Below are 14588 nucleotides of genomic sequence, written 5' to 3' on the forward strand. Positions count from 1 at the left end.
TAAATCTGCCATTATATTTTTTGTGTTTTTCTCCCTCTGCCACCTTTCTGTGTCGTTAACCTTTTCTCATCTCACATCCTCGGTTCTGCTTTATTCCCTCTGTCCTTGTTTCTGTCTCCCTCCCTCTCTAACACCCCTCTGTCCTCGTTTCTGTCTCCCTCCCTCTCTAACACCCCTCTGTCCTCGTTTCTGTCTCCCTCCCTCTCTAACACCCCTCTGTCCTCGTTTCTGTCTCCCTCCCTCTCTAACACCCCTCTGTCCTCGTTTCTGTCTCCCTCCCTCTCTAACACCCCTCTGTCCTCGTTTCTGTCTCCCTCCCTCTCTAATACCCCTCTGTCCTCGTTTCTGTCTCCCTCCCTCTCTAACACCCCTCTCTCCTCGTTTCTGTCTCACTCCCTCTCTAACACCCCTCTGTCCCCCTGTCTCTGAGATTCAGTTGCCCACCCCAAATCAGCAAGCTGCCGAAGGATTGTAGGAACCCATGGAATCGCCATGACCACGGATGCAGGCAGGGAGCCACGGCAATGCTGGAATGTGGGGCGTCTGAGGAGATAAGAGCTGTGAGCCCAGCCAGGGAGAGGGAGTGGGGAGGGATGGAGGGAGAGGGGGGAAAGAGACAGGGAGGGTGAAAGAGAGAAGCAATCCTGTGAATGGGAGACCGAGACGACAGAGAAATAGGGGAGGGGGAGAACGAGAGAGAGAGAGAGAGAGGGGGGACATGGGGCACATTGGAGAAGGGAAGCCAGCCTTATTCCTCTTTGCATTTCATTTACATCCCTGGCCGTATCGACCAATCGGATTGGGAGCAAAGCCCAGGGCTTAGGAGGGGAATAAAAAGACAAAATGCCTTTGCTGCTCTCATCCCTCCCTGATAATACCCCTTCTGTTTTTCTTTTCTCTTTTTCTCTGTCTATAAGTAGATACTGTCCGAAATGCCAGCGGAAAAGCGACACCTCCGCTTTCTGTGTATCTCAGATAGACCGAACGGGAGCAGGGGCTGAAAAACCAGCTTTAGTGGCTGGGTCTATCTCCTCTGCTCTCTGGCTGGATGGAGAAGGTTGGAGGGGGGTAGGGGGACTGGTGTTTGGTAACAGAATGGGGGGTTGGAGAGACATAATGTACTGAGCTGGCCACAGATTTTGCCGCATATTACACTGAAAAACTTCCCTGCAGATCAGTTTTCTAAACAGGGAAACCTGTTTCATGGGTGTTTACTCTGTGAGACCCATTTCTGTGTTCCTGGCCAATGGCCGTGACTGAACTTACTGTGCTAAAACATATTTTTAGCACAGGATTGTTCTTGTTATTCATCCATACTTGCAGGTTTATCTAATGCAGTGGCTCTTGTCGGTTGGTTTTGCACAGTAGGTCTTATAGACGACAGTATGGAGTGGAGTGTCCCCATAGTCATGACTAAGACTCCAAGGTGCCTTAGCATCATACAGACTAGCTGGGATATTCAAGTTGTTTCCACCTTTTGTCGTTAGCTGTTTTTATACTGTAAGCACAACACAACAAGCCAAGAGTATGGGTCAAGCCTGTTCCTTTGTGTTATGCTCTAGGTTCTTTTCCTCTGTGGGAATGACTGTTGTTATGTGTGAATTGTCTTACAGATTAAGTTTGCCATTGCCTTCATGAGCGTGTGTCTCAGTGTGTGACAGGTGTTGTTTGAAACCCTGCAGGCACCGTGTGTTTGTGGGTTTACAGAGTGTCTGTTTGTACAGGTGCGAGCAGCTCTCTCTATTGTCTTTATGTGTTTGTGTTGGTTTGTTTATCTCCTGTTTACGGAAAGTCTCAAATTTGTATTCTCCGCCTTTAAGTGTCCCTGCCTGTTTTTAAATGGATTAAGTCATTGTGTTGATGAGTACTTTGTCCATGTATTTTTGTAAGAATATTAGGTCTATTGTGTTGTCACAGGCCCTTGTGTTGTTGCTGCTGCTGATATAGAGCTTATTGAAAGGGCTTGTTGTTGAACAGATGAGAATCCTTCACAACAGTGGCCTGCTGCAAAGCATGTAGACACAGGGAGGGATGCCCTGTTACCTGCTTCCACCAGAAGCCTGGGGAAGATAAAGTCACCTCAGGACCCCCATTACTACACCTCCACAGCATTTTCCACCTCCTTCTCCACCTCCTCGTCCACCTCCTCATCGTCTCTTTCATAAAGACCTCAACAATAGGAACAGATATGGGAGGGATTAGGGGTCAGGGGGTTGGGGGATTTGGCCATCTACATTTCCAGGATCAATCTCGAACCCTTGCTTATCTCTGGCCCCAGCCCCCATATACCTCTGGTGGGCTGCCTGGCCCTAGCCTGGGTGAGGCCTGGCCCTCCTGGCTGCTCCTCTATAGCAGGGCATGGGGGGCTGGTGGTGCCTGGCTGATAGGAGAGGATCCATGGCTTCTCTGTCCAGGCTGGGGAGGTGGGGAGGGATAAAGGCTTTACCCAGGCAGCCAGGGGCATGGAGGACCACAGGGGATTTGTGGACAAAGGGTTCTTACACTCTGTCTCTATAGTACACCTCCGCCCCTAAAGCTCCACTGACAGGTGTGTGGGTGTTTTGAGTCTATTTGTGTATGTACTTTAAATGTGTATTTTAGTATTCCGGTATTGCAAATGTGAAATAACCTCTTGGAGTTATACTCTGCTAACTGAATTGTATCCTAAGTTCCCGTTGTTATCTTGCATACACACATTTGTTTATTTGATACAGCCCCTCTCCACCACTGCAGTTTCTTATATCAAAGACAAAACAGTGCAGAGCGTAATTGAAAATGGCTACCGTGGAGAAAGGACTCTCTCCGCATTGACTACAGAGAGTCAGAAAAAGACCCTTTCTCCGCTCTCTTCTTAGATCTATTTAAATAATTGAGGAGTAAACTGACAATTTAGGCCCCTTTATGGACGCCCCTGGCCTTTCAGGGGTCTCTCCGTTTGCCCCGTACAAGATGGTGCCACTGGGCATGGGATAATATCTTTGTTTGCTTCGAGAGGAGCTGAAGGAGGGGGATTGGCGGGGAGCGGGCCAGAAGCGGTTTTGCCAATCAAGCAGGCAACACTTTCTCCCCCAGGTTCTAATTTTGTGCCATATTAGAGAGCTCGGCCTCCGTTTAGGACACATAGGTATTTTCATAATTTGCCGCGTCTCTCGGCTCACTTGAGGTGCCATTCCTTCTCTCACTCCGTGTCTGAATGAGAGGCCTGGGGAAGAAGAGTGATTCATGCCCTTGGTTTCTGTCAGCTGACTGTGTTTCTGCAGAAAGCAGCTGGTAGTAGGTGAGGATACAGTAATAGTAATCACTATAAACAAGATCTGTTTAGGACTATATTTCAAGTTAAAACATTGTGTTTAATGTCAAGTGTACATCAATATAAATGATGTGTATCATCAACTCACAATAATAAGTAAAACAACATGACCCTATTAGAAATCGTCTCACATTGTTTCTAGACACACGTGTTTTGACAGGTTAAAGTGGATGGTTTTTCTTGTGCTTGACACCACTGGTTCATGCTCAGCACCAGCATGCGTAAGCAATGATTCACATGTGATTGGTCACATAATTCACTATCTCAGGGGGGCATTTCACCGCTGACAGACAGGCAAGCTAATCTAAAATCCCTCAATTTACAAATGGAAATCCCACCATCCAATTGAGCTAATAGAGGGACTTGAATGGGATAATAAGATGTGGTGTAATACTGTGTAAAAAGCCTGTAATGTTGTGTTGGTGTATGAGCCTTTGTGACTGCGTGTTTGACTGTGCAGTGATTACCGGGGCCTGCGGGCATGGCGGCAGCTCCATGGCTGGGACAGGGTGCTCCTCTCTGGGCTGGAAGACATGCCTGTCTACCCCTGGTGGTGGAGCCTTCGGTACCGGACCAGAGGTGCAGGATTGAGAGTTACCCTGTGCTCTGATTTCTCTCGGTTTCTCTCTATAACTGCTTCGCTTGCTTTATCGCTGTCTGTCTGTCTGTGTGTGTCTCTCTCTCTCTCTCTCTCTCTCTCTCTCTCTCTGCTGATGCTGATGCTGCAGTGCTCGCAGATGTGCACAAACAAGGGAGGATTAAAGCAAAACGAATCTAAACAGACAAACGGAATTAGAGTGATGGGTGTCGGTGGGCTGGTTCAGAGTGATAAACATAATGATGTTGTGTGTGTGTGTGTGCCAGTGTCTAGGGGATTATATGTGGTTAGGTGTGTATGGCTGGGTGACCGCTTCTGGGTGTCTTTGTGTGTTTGCCTCTCCGTCTATGTTTTTGTAATTATGTGTGTGTATATTTACTCGTTTTTTTACTTGTGTATGTGACAAATGTGTTACTGCAACTTGCCTCACAAACCCTAGTCCGTGCCCTCTGCTTGTGACTATGTGTATGTCTCTCCTCTGCCTGTCGGTGTTTGTTTGGATCATGTTTTCCTTTTTGTTTATCACAGTGTAGGTCTGTGTGCAGCTGTTAATTCCAGACAGACAGAACTGTTTTTGTCTACTGGATATATGATAGGCTACACATGTACAGTGAGGGAAAAAAGTATTTGATCCCCTGCTGATTTTGTACGTTTGCCCACTGATAAAGAAATTATCAGTCTATAATTTTAATAGTAGGTTTATTTGAACAGTGAGAGACAGAATAACAACAACAAAAATCCAGAAAAACGCATGTCAAAAATGTTATAAATTGATTTGCATTTTAATGAGGGAAATAAGTATTTGACCCCCACTCAATCAGAAAGATTTCTGGCTCCCAGGTGTCTTTTATACAGGTAACGAGCTGAGATTAGGAGCACACTCTTAAAGGGAGTGCTCCTAATCTCAGTTTGTTACCTGTATAAAAGACACCTGTCCACAGAAGAAATCAATCAATCAGATTCCAAACTCTCCACCATGGCCAAGACCGAAGAGCTTTCCAAAGATGTCAGGGACAAGATTGTAGACCTACACAAGGCTGGAATGGGCTACGAGACCATCGCCAAGCAGCTTGGTGAGAAGGTGACAACAGTTGGTGCGATTATTCACAAATGGAAGAAACACAAAAGAACTGTCAATCTCCCTCGGCCTGGGGCTCCATGCAATATCTCACCTCGTGGAGTTGCAATGATCATGAGAACAGTGAGGAATCAGCACAGAACTACTCGGGAGGATCTTGTCAATGATCTCAAGGCAGCTGGGACCATAGTCACCAAGAAAACAATTGGTAACACACTACGCCGTGAATGACTGAAATCCTGGAGCTCCCGCTTGGTCCCCCTGCTCAAGAAAGCACATTTACATGCCAGTCAGAGGACAACTGGGTGAAAGTGTTGTGGTCAGATGAGACCAAAATGGAGCTCTTTGGCATCAACTCAACTCGCCGTGTTTGGAGGAGGAGGAATGCTGCCTATGACCCCAAGAACATCATCCCCACCATCAAACATGGAGGTGGAAACATTATGCTTTCGGTGTGTTTTTCTGCTAAGGGGACAGGACAACTTCACCGCATCAAAGGGACGATGGACGGGGCTGTGTACCGTCAAATCTTGGGTGAAAACCTCCTTCCCTCAGCCAGGGCATTGAAAATGGGTCGTGGATGGGTATTCCAGCATGATAATGACCCAAAACACACGGCCAAGGCAACAAAGGAGTGGCTCAAGAAGAAGCACATTAAGGTCCTGGAGTGGCCTAGCCAGTTTCCAGACCTTAATCGCATAGAGTATCTGTGGAGGGAGTTGAAGGTTCGAGTTGCCAAACGTCAGCCTCGAAACCTTAATGACTTGAAGAAGATCTGCAAAGAGGAGTGGGACGAAATCCCTCCTGAGATGTGTGCAAACCTGGTAGCCAACTACAAGAAACGTCTGACCTCTGTGATTGCCAACAAGGGTTTTGCCACCAAGTACAAAGTCATGTTTTGCAGAGGGGTCAAATACTTATTTCCCTCATTAAAATGCAAATCAATTTATAACATTTTTGACATGCGTTTTTTCTGGATTTTTGTTGTTGTTATTCTGTCTCTCACTGTTCAAATAAACCTATTAAAATTATAGACTGATAATTTCTTTATCAGTGGGCAAACGTACAAAATCAGCAGGGGTTCAAATACTTTTTTCCCTCACCGTACACACATCTACAGTTTGTATAATGGTATTTATGTGTACTGGCCATATAAACCAGGGACGGGAAACTCCAGTCCTCGGGGGCCTGATTGGTGTCACACTTTTGCCACAGTTAACAGACCTGACTCCAATAATCAACTAATCATGATCTTTCATTTAGAATGCAATTACTTTAAATCAGTTGTGTTTGCTAGGGATGGGGATAAAGTGTGACACAGCTCCGGCAGCAGGCTTCTACAGCAGGCTATGTGTGTGCTGAGGAGTAGGAGATGAGTGGAGAGGAACCAGTGGGGGGTTCTGATCAGCAGTCTGGGGCTCCCCTGCTGAGGGCCTCTGGAATTAGACCTAAACCCTGCCCTGCCAGATGTCACCAGCACCACATCAGCCCCACCACCACCCACCTTAGACGTCAGGGCCAGGCGGAGCCCTGCACCCCCTGGCCTGCACTGGTTCCTGAGGACCAGACACTAGGGAAATGGGACCCCTGGGGGAGCTCAGAGTATGGTTCTCTTCACCACAGGGAGGTAATGCATAAATAATGTTGATTGTGATGATATTGAATTTGGAATATACATTTTCCCCCCAATAGCTGTGGCCTTTAGCCCTGGCCCTGGAACTGTCCTACACTGCTAGCTTACAACACTCCTACTGTACTTGTAAACAAAATGAGGGACATCTGTGACAGCAGGAGAAGCCTGAGGTGGACTCTTTAAAGATTCTGATAGTGGCTGGCCAGTATAGTGGCCAGTCAGCAGGACTAGAGAGTGGTGTAGTAATATGATGTGGAAATAGGGCTCATGGTGAGTTGTTTTGATCTACCTGTCTGGGTAATATGTCTGGAGGCAACACTTCGGGGGTGGAGTTTGTTGTAAGTTTGTGTGTGTTTGAACATGCTGGCTCAGGTGTGTATATTGCATGCCCTATGCACCTACCTGCTTGGAAGTAACTCAAGAAAATAATGCACCCCTTTTCTATGTGTTAGTCTGGGTTTCTCATTTTTACTTTAACCAAAGAGTTCAATAATAAATTATTCAACTGGTGTTAAATCAGACTAATTGCACTGGATGTATTATTAAGGGAAAATATGAAATATTAAGACTTCAAAATGATGAGTGGTTAATTTGTATACATTTGAAGAGTCATCCCTGGCAAGCAGACAATGCTAAAATATCCACAACAATGGTAGTATTTCCCCACCTGGATCAGTTATCCACAGCCTCTCCGGCAATGTTACTTAGGAAATCTTCTCTGAATTACTAGTAAGCAGATTACATGAGAGAAGTGTACAAACAAATAAAAGATTACAGGCTGTGAACATGTTCAGTCTAATGCCCTTTCAACAAGCTGTGCTCCACACAATGCCTTTCTCTCCCCAAACTAAATGTGGATTTCTCCCTAAATATTCACCCCTGCTGACCAGCCATGTCTTCCTCCAGGAACGATGAGCAGTGACTCAGCAGCACCTCTGTAATAACACTGTTCCATGCCACTGGCCTGTCTCCTCAACTGGTACTAGCTAGGCTTTGGAGTTCAAGTGACTACAGGGTTTAGACACTGATATTTTTTTTTAAAGGGAAGAAAGAGAATCTGGCTGTTGTTCTTGAAAAGCTGTGTTTATCCAGGATTAGAGACACCAACATGTTAATAATTGTTTCTCACAGAACTGCAAAGAAGTACTTTCCTGTAATCCCCTAATCAGGCATTACACCTCTGAGCAGAGCCACAACGCAGGCGCATGCTGGCTGTGACGCAGCACACCCACAGTATACAGTAATACACCCACTTTTCAAAACACACCACACCCACACTGTATAAAACACACACATTTTCCCTAACTTATCACGTCCACTTTAGACACCCACCACCACACTTCTTGCATCATGTCTTAAACAGTACAACATGTGAATTTCATATTATTTGCAATATACTGAGAATAGGATTTATGCATCTTGATGAATGGTGTAAACGTGATTAGACTTACTGAGTACTCATTCCATCGCCCTGCTGCCACACTATTGGTCGCAGGGGTCAGACATGAGTTTTAGACAAGCGTTATTGCCCCACAGTACAGGACGTCCCATAGACATGCTAACATGAAGAGGCCAGAGCGGGGTGGTCTGACTGTAGACTGGCTGTTCTGACAGCCCAGTTCCTGGTCCTCAGAGGTCAGGCCCTCTGCCGTGTACACCAGACTGCTCTGGGACTGGAGGTTATTGCTTTGTTTGACTTGATAGACACTTGATAGTCTGGCCCTAATGTGCCCTCAGACTTTGGTTAATAAACACTATGGTTGCTGTTGTTGATTGTGGTGTGATTTTTAAATGACAGCCTTAACATTCAGTGCAGGGGGTAGAGAGATGTCACCTACCAGCCATAATGCTAAAAAAACACAAGATTTGTGTGAGCCTCCAACATATTGGTTGGCATCATATTATAGACAGAGGCTAATGTTACGCCTCTTACTGGAGTTGAGGAGGTCACCAAAAATACCCTCAGAATGCCTATTTCCCTCTGTGTTGGGAGCCACAGGGTCAGACATAGGGCAACTTATGAGCAATGAATGCTGGGAGAATAACAGGGCCAAGGCCCATCTCAGTGGGCGAGGTGCAGGACTTCACACCCCTGGCCGGGACCAGGCCAGAGGGCAGATACACATGGCAGGTTAAGAGTAGCAATGCACTGATTAATAGGAAAGTTATTCCACATACAGTTGAAGTCGGAAGTTAACATACACCTTAGCCAAATACATTTAAACTCAGTTTTTCACAATTCCTGACATTTAATCAGAGTAAAAATTCACTGTCTTAGGTCAGTTAGGATCACCACTTTATTTTAAGAATGTAAATGTCAGAATAATAGTAGAGAGAATTATTTATTTCAGCTTTTATTTCTTTCATCACATTCCCAATGGGTCAGAAGTTTACATATACTCAATTAGTATTTGGTAGCATTGCCTTTAAATTGTTTAACTTGGGTCAAACATTTAGGGTAGCCTTCCACAAGCTTCCCACAATAATTTGGGTGAATTTTGGCCAATTCCTCCTAATAGAGCTGGTGTAACTGAGTCAGGTTTGTAGGTCTCCTTGCTTGCACACACTTCTTCAATTCTGCCCACAAATTTGATATAGGATTGAGGTCAGGGCTTTGTGATGGTCACTCCAATACCTTGACCTTGTTGTCCTTAAGCCATTTTGCCACAACTTTGGAAGTATGCTTGGGGTCATTGTCCATTTGGAAGACCCATTTGTGACCAAGCTTTAACTGATGTCTTGAGATGTTGCTTCAATATACCCACATAATTTGATGCTATCTATTTTGTGAAGTGCACCAGTCCCTCCTGCCGCAAAGCACCCCCACAACATGATGCTGCCACCCCCGTGCTTCAAGATTGTGATGGTGTTCTTCGGCTTGCAAGCATCCCCATTTTTCCTCCAAACATAATGATGGTCATTTTGGCCAAACAGTTCTATTTTTGTTTCATCAGACCAGAGGACATTTCTCCAAAAAGTACGATCTTTGTCCCCATGTGCAGTTTGAAACCGTAGTCTGGCTTTTTTATGGTGGTTTTGGAGCAGTGGCTTCTTCCTTGCTGAGCGGCCTTTCAGGTTATGTTGATATATGACTTGTTTTACTGTGGATATAGATACTTTTGTACCTGTTTCCTCCAGCATCTTCACAAGGTCCTTTGTTGTTGTTCTGGGATTGATTTGCACTTTTCGCACCAAAGTATGTTCATCTCTAGGAGACAGAACACGTCTCCTTCATGATCGGTATGACGGCTGCGTGGTCCCATGGTGTTTATACTTGCATACAATTGTTTGTACAGATGAACGTGGTACCTTCAATCGTTTGAAAATTGCTCCCAATGATGAACCAGACTTGTGGAGGTCTACAAACATTTTTCTGAGGTCTTGGCTGATTTCTTTTGATTTTTCCCATGTCAAGCAAAGAGGCACTGAGTTTGAAGGTAGACCTTGAAATACATCCACAGGTACACCTCCAATTGACTCAAATGATGTCAATTAGCATATCAGAAGCTTCTAAAGCCATGACATAGTTTTCTGGAATTTTCCAAGCTGTTTAAAGGCACAGTCAACTTAGTGCATGTAAACTTCTGACCCACTGGAATTGTGATACATTGAATTATAAGTGAAATAATCTGTCTGTAAACAATTGTTGGGAAAATGACTTGTGTCATGCATGCGGATGTCCTAGCCGACTTTCCGAAACTATAGTTTGTTAACAAAAAAATTGTGGAGTGGTTGAAAACGTGTTTTAATGACTCCAACCGAAGTATTTAAACTTCCAACTTCAACTGTAGCTATAATATATAATAAAATGAGTTGGACAGAAGGCAGTTGTTGGTAAAATGAATTATTAACTGAGCTGAGAGAGTATCTTTGTTTGGACATATACAGGACATCCTTTGAATTCTGTCTGTATTGCGTGTACACAGTTGCTCTACATCTCAGTACAGAAGAGGCCATGAGGGCTAACGGATATTGTTCAGGATGTTTTAGCATGTCAACAGCTTGGTCATATTAACATATGTCAATAGCGGCAGGTGTTTGTCTCTGTGTTCTGTTTGACGTGTTTCATTTAAGTGCTTGTTTGTAAAGATGCATTTCATGAAACATGCGCACAATACAGTAGGGCTACACCGTTCCAAGCCCACCCATCCTGCCATCTATTGTTTCATTATTTCACTTTGCTTTTTACCGTCCTTTTGTTTTCTCTTGCTTGCGACCATTGTAGCTGTTTCAATGATCACGTTTATTGTTTGTTCTCCCTCACCCCCTCCTCTCTCTCTTTCTCCCTCCCCCCCTCTCTCTCCTTGCAGGGACTGGCTGGAGAGTGTGATGAGTTGATCGGCAGGGATTAACCTGGGGAATTTAATTAGTGGAGCTGTCGTCCCTGCCCTTAACAGTTCAATTCCCCTCTCTCTCCCTGCCTGCCTGGCAGGCTAGCTGGGGCCTGGCGCCATGGGGAGGGCAGGCAGGCAGAGGCAGGACACACATTTCACAAACAGATCAGTCCACCAGCCCTGAGTGGCCCTGATGGAGGGATGGGGTGGGGAGATCCAGGTGGTGTTTTTCCTGTTGTAGAGGATGAGCGGTTGACTGGCCGTGTGCCTGGACTCTCAGTGACCGGTAGCCTGGCCACAACCATCCCCAGTTGTTGAAAGTGGGCAGTAGAGGAGGAGGAGGGGGGTTTAGACAGTGTGCGCTTGGGGTAATCGTTACTCAATCTGAAGCCTGCACTGTTGCATTGTAATCCTGATGCTAAACTTCCCATTAACCCATCTGGGACCCCCAACCCCACACCCCCTGCAAGACAAACACACACTCGCCAGGGTTGTGGTGGTTGTGTGCTAGAAGTGTGCCTGGCTGTCCCCAGATCACCTGCTGGGGAGCATGTCCAGCCAGATCACATTAAAGACCTGCTAAAGGAATGTCCCCAACTCCCCAGCACTGCCCTGCCATTCCCCTGACCTACTGGTCACTGGTGATCCCCTGTTAATATTCCACACACACACATCTGTCTCTGGGGACTGGTCCCTCTGCCCCCCTATGGGGCTGCTGATAATTCAAGTCAAACATGATGTCTCGCTTGTTTGTCACACTTAGTGTTTCATTCGGTCAGGGTGGGCAGGGTCAATGTCCTAACCTTGCAAGATATCAATGGCACACTGTGTTTATAGGACAATCAACTCAGTTTGAACGAGTTCATTTAAAAAACATTTGACAGACATAAAGTGAATGAATTTATGGACTCCTATTTGGTTGTGTTTCGGGGATGCACTAGATAGATTTGATGATGGCCAGGTATAAATGAGGGAAGGGAGGTGCAACAGTATGCTTCTTGTTTACTCTGTCTGCCTCCTAACCCCCCCCAGCGCTTCTTCTCCTCCTGCTCCCTTCTCCCCAGTGTGCCCCCCATCCCCCGCTGGGCCTGCGCTGTGTCAGTGTGCCGCTAATTAAGGACTCTTAAAGCTATGGCCTACACTCATTAGTAAACTGTAGCATCCTTACTGTCCAGGGAGGAGGAGGAGGAGGGGGGCCCCAAACTCAACAGCTGATTCAATTTGAGGACCTGCTGTCACCTGTGGCAAACACTTCTGTTGGGGTCCATAAGGTCATGAAGAACAACTATTGCATTAAAATATGTATTTATTTGACATTGTTTTTTCTTTTTGTTATTGTGGTCTTCTTCCATCCAGATTAGTAGCATGTATTATCATTTACGTTTCTAATGAAAACTGCTCCTTCCAAAGAAAATACTGGACCAATGCTGAAGCTTGTTGAGGGCTTGTTCGTTTTATTTCATTGTGCTGTTATCTTTTGTTCAGTATTCACTGCCTATTCAAATTGACTAAGGCAGCGTTAATCAGAGTTGCATTTTGTTGTTGCTCGATTCATGTGGGTACTGTTCGTCAGATCTTTTAGGTGTCGCCATTGTTGTCGCTATTGTTCTGGTTGTTAAAATCCAACACTCCTCCTCCCTCTCCCCCAACGTTCAGCTGCCCCTCCACTTGCCGCTTCGTTTCATCCTTTTTAATGGAAACTAAGAACTAAACAAATGGGTGTGTTGTTGTTTATGAAAGTAGGCCAAACAACTGCTGACAAACAAGAGGGGTAGTTGTAGGTCAGTACGGCACAAGCCATGCGTTACTGTGTCAGAGAGGGCAGGCTGTCGTCGGTCGGCCACAATAGACAATAACATGAGCTACATGCATGCTCCCCCTCTGAGAGGATGTAGACTGGGCACATACACGTCATCAATAGAATTATTACCAACAAGTCAACATAACTCAGAATACGAGGGATCACAACCACACATAATCCACAAATATACCAACAACAAAAAAAACCCGGGCTGGATACTTTGGATTATATTATAGCAAATAGAATGGAAATATAAAGTGCAATTGAAATTAGAAACACTCACGTTAAGGTGACAGTTAAATCAGACTGTGATACCAATTCTTGGTTTACAGTCTGAAACAAAGCACTGCAAGAAAACCTAGTTTACTTACAAAGCCAGAGCGGTGAATAAAATGTGAATTTACTGTAAGGTCTGACGGTGCGGTTGGCACCTTCAGTGGGTGGAAATATGAGACCACAGGAAAGTATTATTTACCCCGACTTGTTCGTGCACCGGTACTGCCGTTGATATTTCTATCACCTGGTACATGAGCAAAACCATTGTAAACGACACCTGCAAGACGGTTAGTATGCATGCATCACGTGCCTTAGGTCTGCAACAAACTCATCTTGACTGCCACACAGAGACCCACGTTTTGAAGTCTGTCTAATAATACTTTCCTGTGGATATTTTGACTCAAATTTCGACCGACTAAAGGACCAGCCCCGCAGACAATTGGCAGAGTAAGTTCAAATATAGATTTTATTCAACATTCGTGACAGACAAAGGACGTTTAGGTTTCTATGCCTACACAACGGAAGGTGTCGCCACAATTGATACTAAGGTGACAGCTACACTAACTGCTTCTACTTACCCAACGTACAAAGATCTTGTTGATAATTGGCATGTTCCAGGGACTCCGTATCGGAGTTGTTTAACACTTTGTTTAATTTTTCAGTTGACCTGGAGGTTAGGATCTTCATCATCACAACCAAGAGGGACTTGACCTCAGTGACTCCTAGATGCTTCTGAAACTACCCCAATAACCTGTCGCAGATTGTTCGCTCCACTCACCAAGGAGTTAATAAATCAAAGACCAACACAAGCACTTCAATTCATCTGTTTTATTCATCTGTGAAACAACAATCTTTTCCTATGAGTGAATAAGGCATTATCCCTACTGCCCAGAAGCAGCAGCCCATGGTTGAAGTACAGGTGTGACTAATTACCTTGTTATTACAGGAAGTAATCTCATTGGTTAATTGAATGTCCCTACCTGAATTTAAACCCCCCTGTTTTTGTGTTTTAGGTGACCACCCACAGAAAGTCATGATGTCTGGCATGGTGGACCCATTGTGCAGCTATGCTTGGTGAGAGCAAATGGATTTCGTGTTGAAAGTTTATAATGGAGAAAACGGCACCTGCCTGCTGGGCTTGCTGCACTTCCTGTGCCCCTTTTTATTTCATGTTGGTTTTGTATTTGTGATTTCAATTAGCAGGCTTTTTAAAGTAAAATAATGGAAATGGAGTAACTGATAAGTGGAGGCAAAGTATGGATAACTCAATGAATTGATGGTTAACATTTGAAATGTTTAATGGAGAAAGCCATGCCTTAAAAATACATTTTTAAAACTGGTCCACTGTTGTCTGTCTCTAGCCTACTTCACGCCGCCTGCTCAACCTAGATCCTAAGAACCTCTCACTTTTTCACCTCGTGACATACACAGAGACTCCATGCTTTGGTAAAAACCTCTGGGGGATCAGCCATCAGCAGGCTATAGAGGCCCAGTTCAGACAGGTCTTGAATCAGGGGCTGAATACCCCAGGCTACAGAAGGAGGGGATTGGACTGAAA

At 45.1% G+C, this 14588-nt stretch overlaps 1 protein-coding gene across 3 annotated transcripts in view; it reads left to right on the forward strand.

The window, feature by feature from the left end:
• Positions 1-14369, forward strand: part of LOC112261753 (transmembrane protein 260) — a 51204-nt gene extending 36835 nt beyond the window's left edge. The window contains exons 20-24 of one of the 3 annotated variants that reach the window (XR_006084560.1): positions 437-560; positions 3771-3889; positions 6284-6613; positions 10930-13949; positions 14044-14369. The gene's annotated coding sequence lies outside the window, so the exon portion shown is untranslated. Of the gene's footprint in view, positions 1-436; positions 3890-6283; positions 6614-10929; positions 13950-14043 lie in introns of all 3 variants that reach the window. The other 2 variants (XR_006084559.1, XR_002955200.2) reach the window with 2 other exon arrangements.
• The last annotated feature ends 219 nt before the right edge of the window (positions 14370-14588 follow it).

This window comes from Oncorhynchus tshawytscha, linkage group LG11 (assembly GCF_018296145.1).
Source record: "Oncorhynchus tshawytscha isolate Ot180627B linkage group LG11, Otsh_v2.0, whole genome shotgun sequence".
In the NCBI taxonomy this organism is placed as follows: Eukaryota; Metazoa; Chordata; class Actinopteri; order Salmoniformes; family Salmonidae; genus Oncorhynchus; species Oncorhynchus tshawytscha.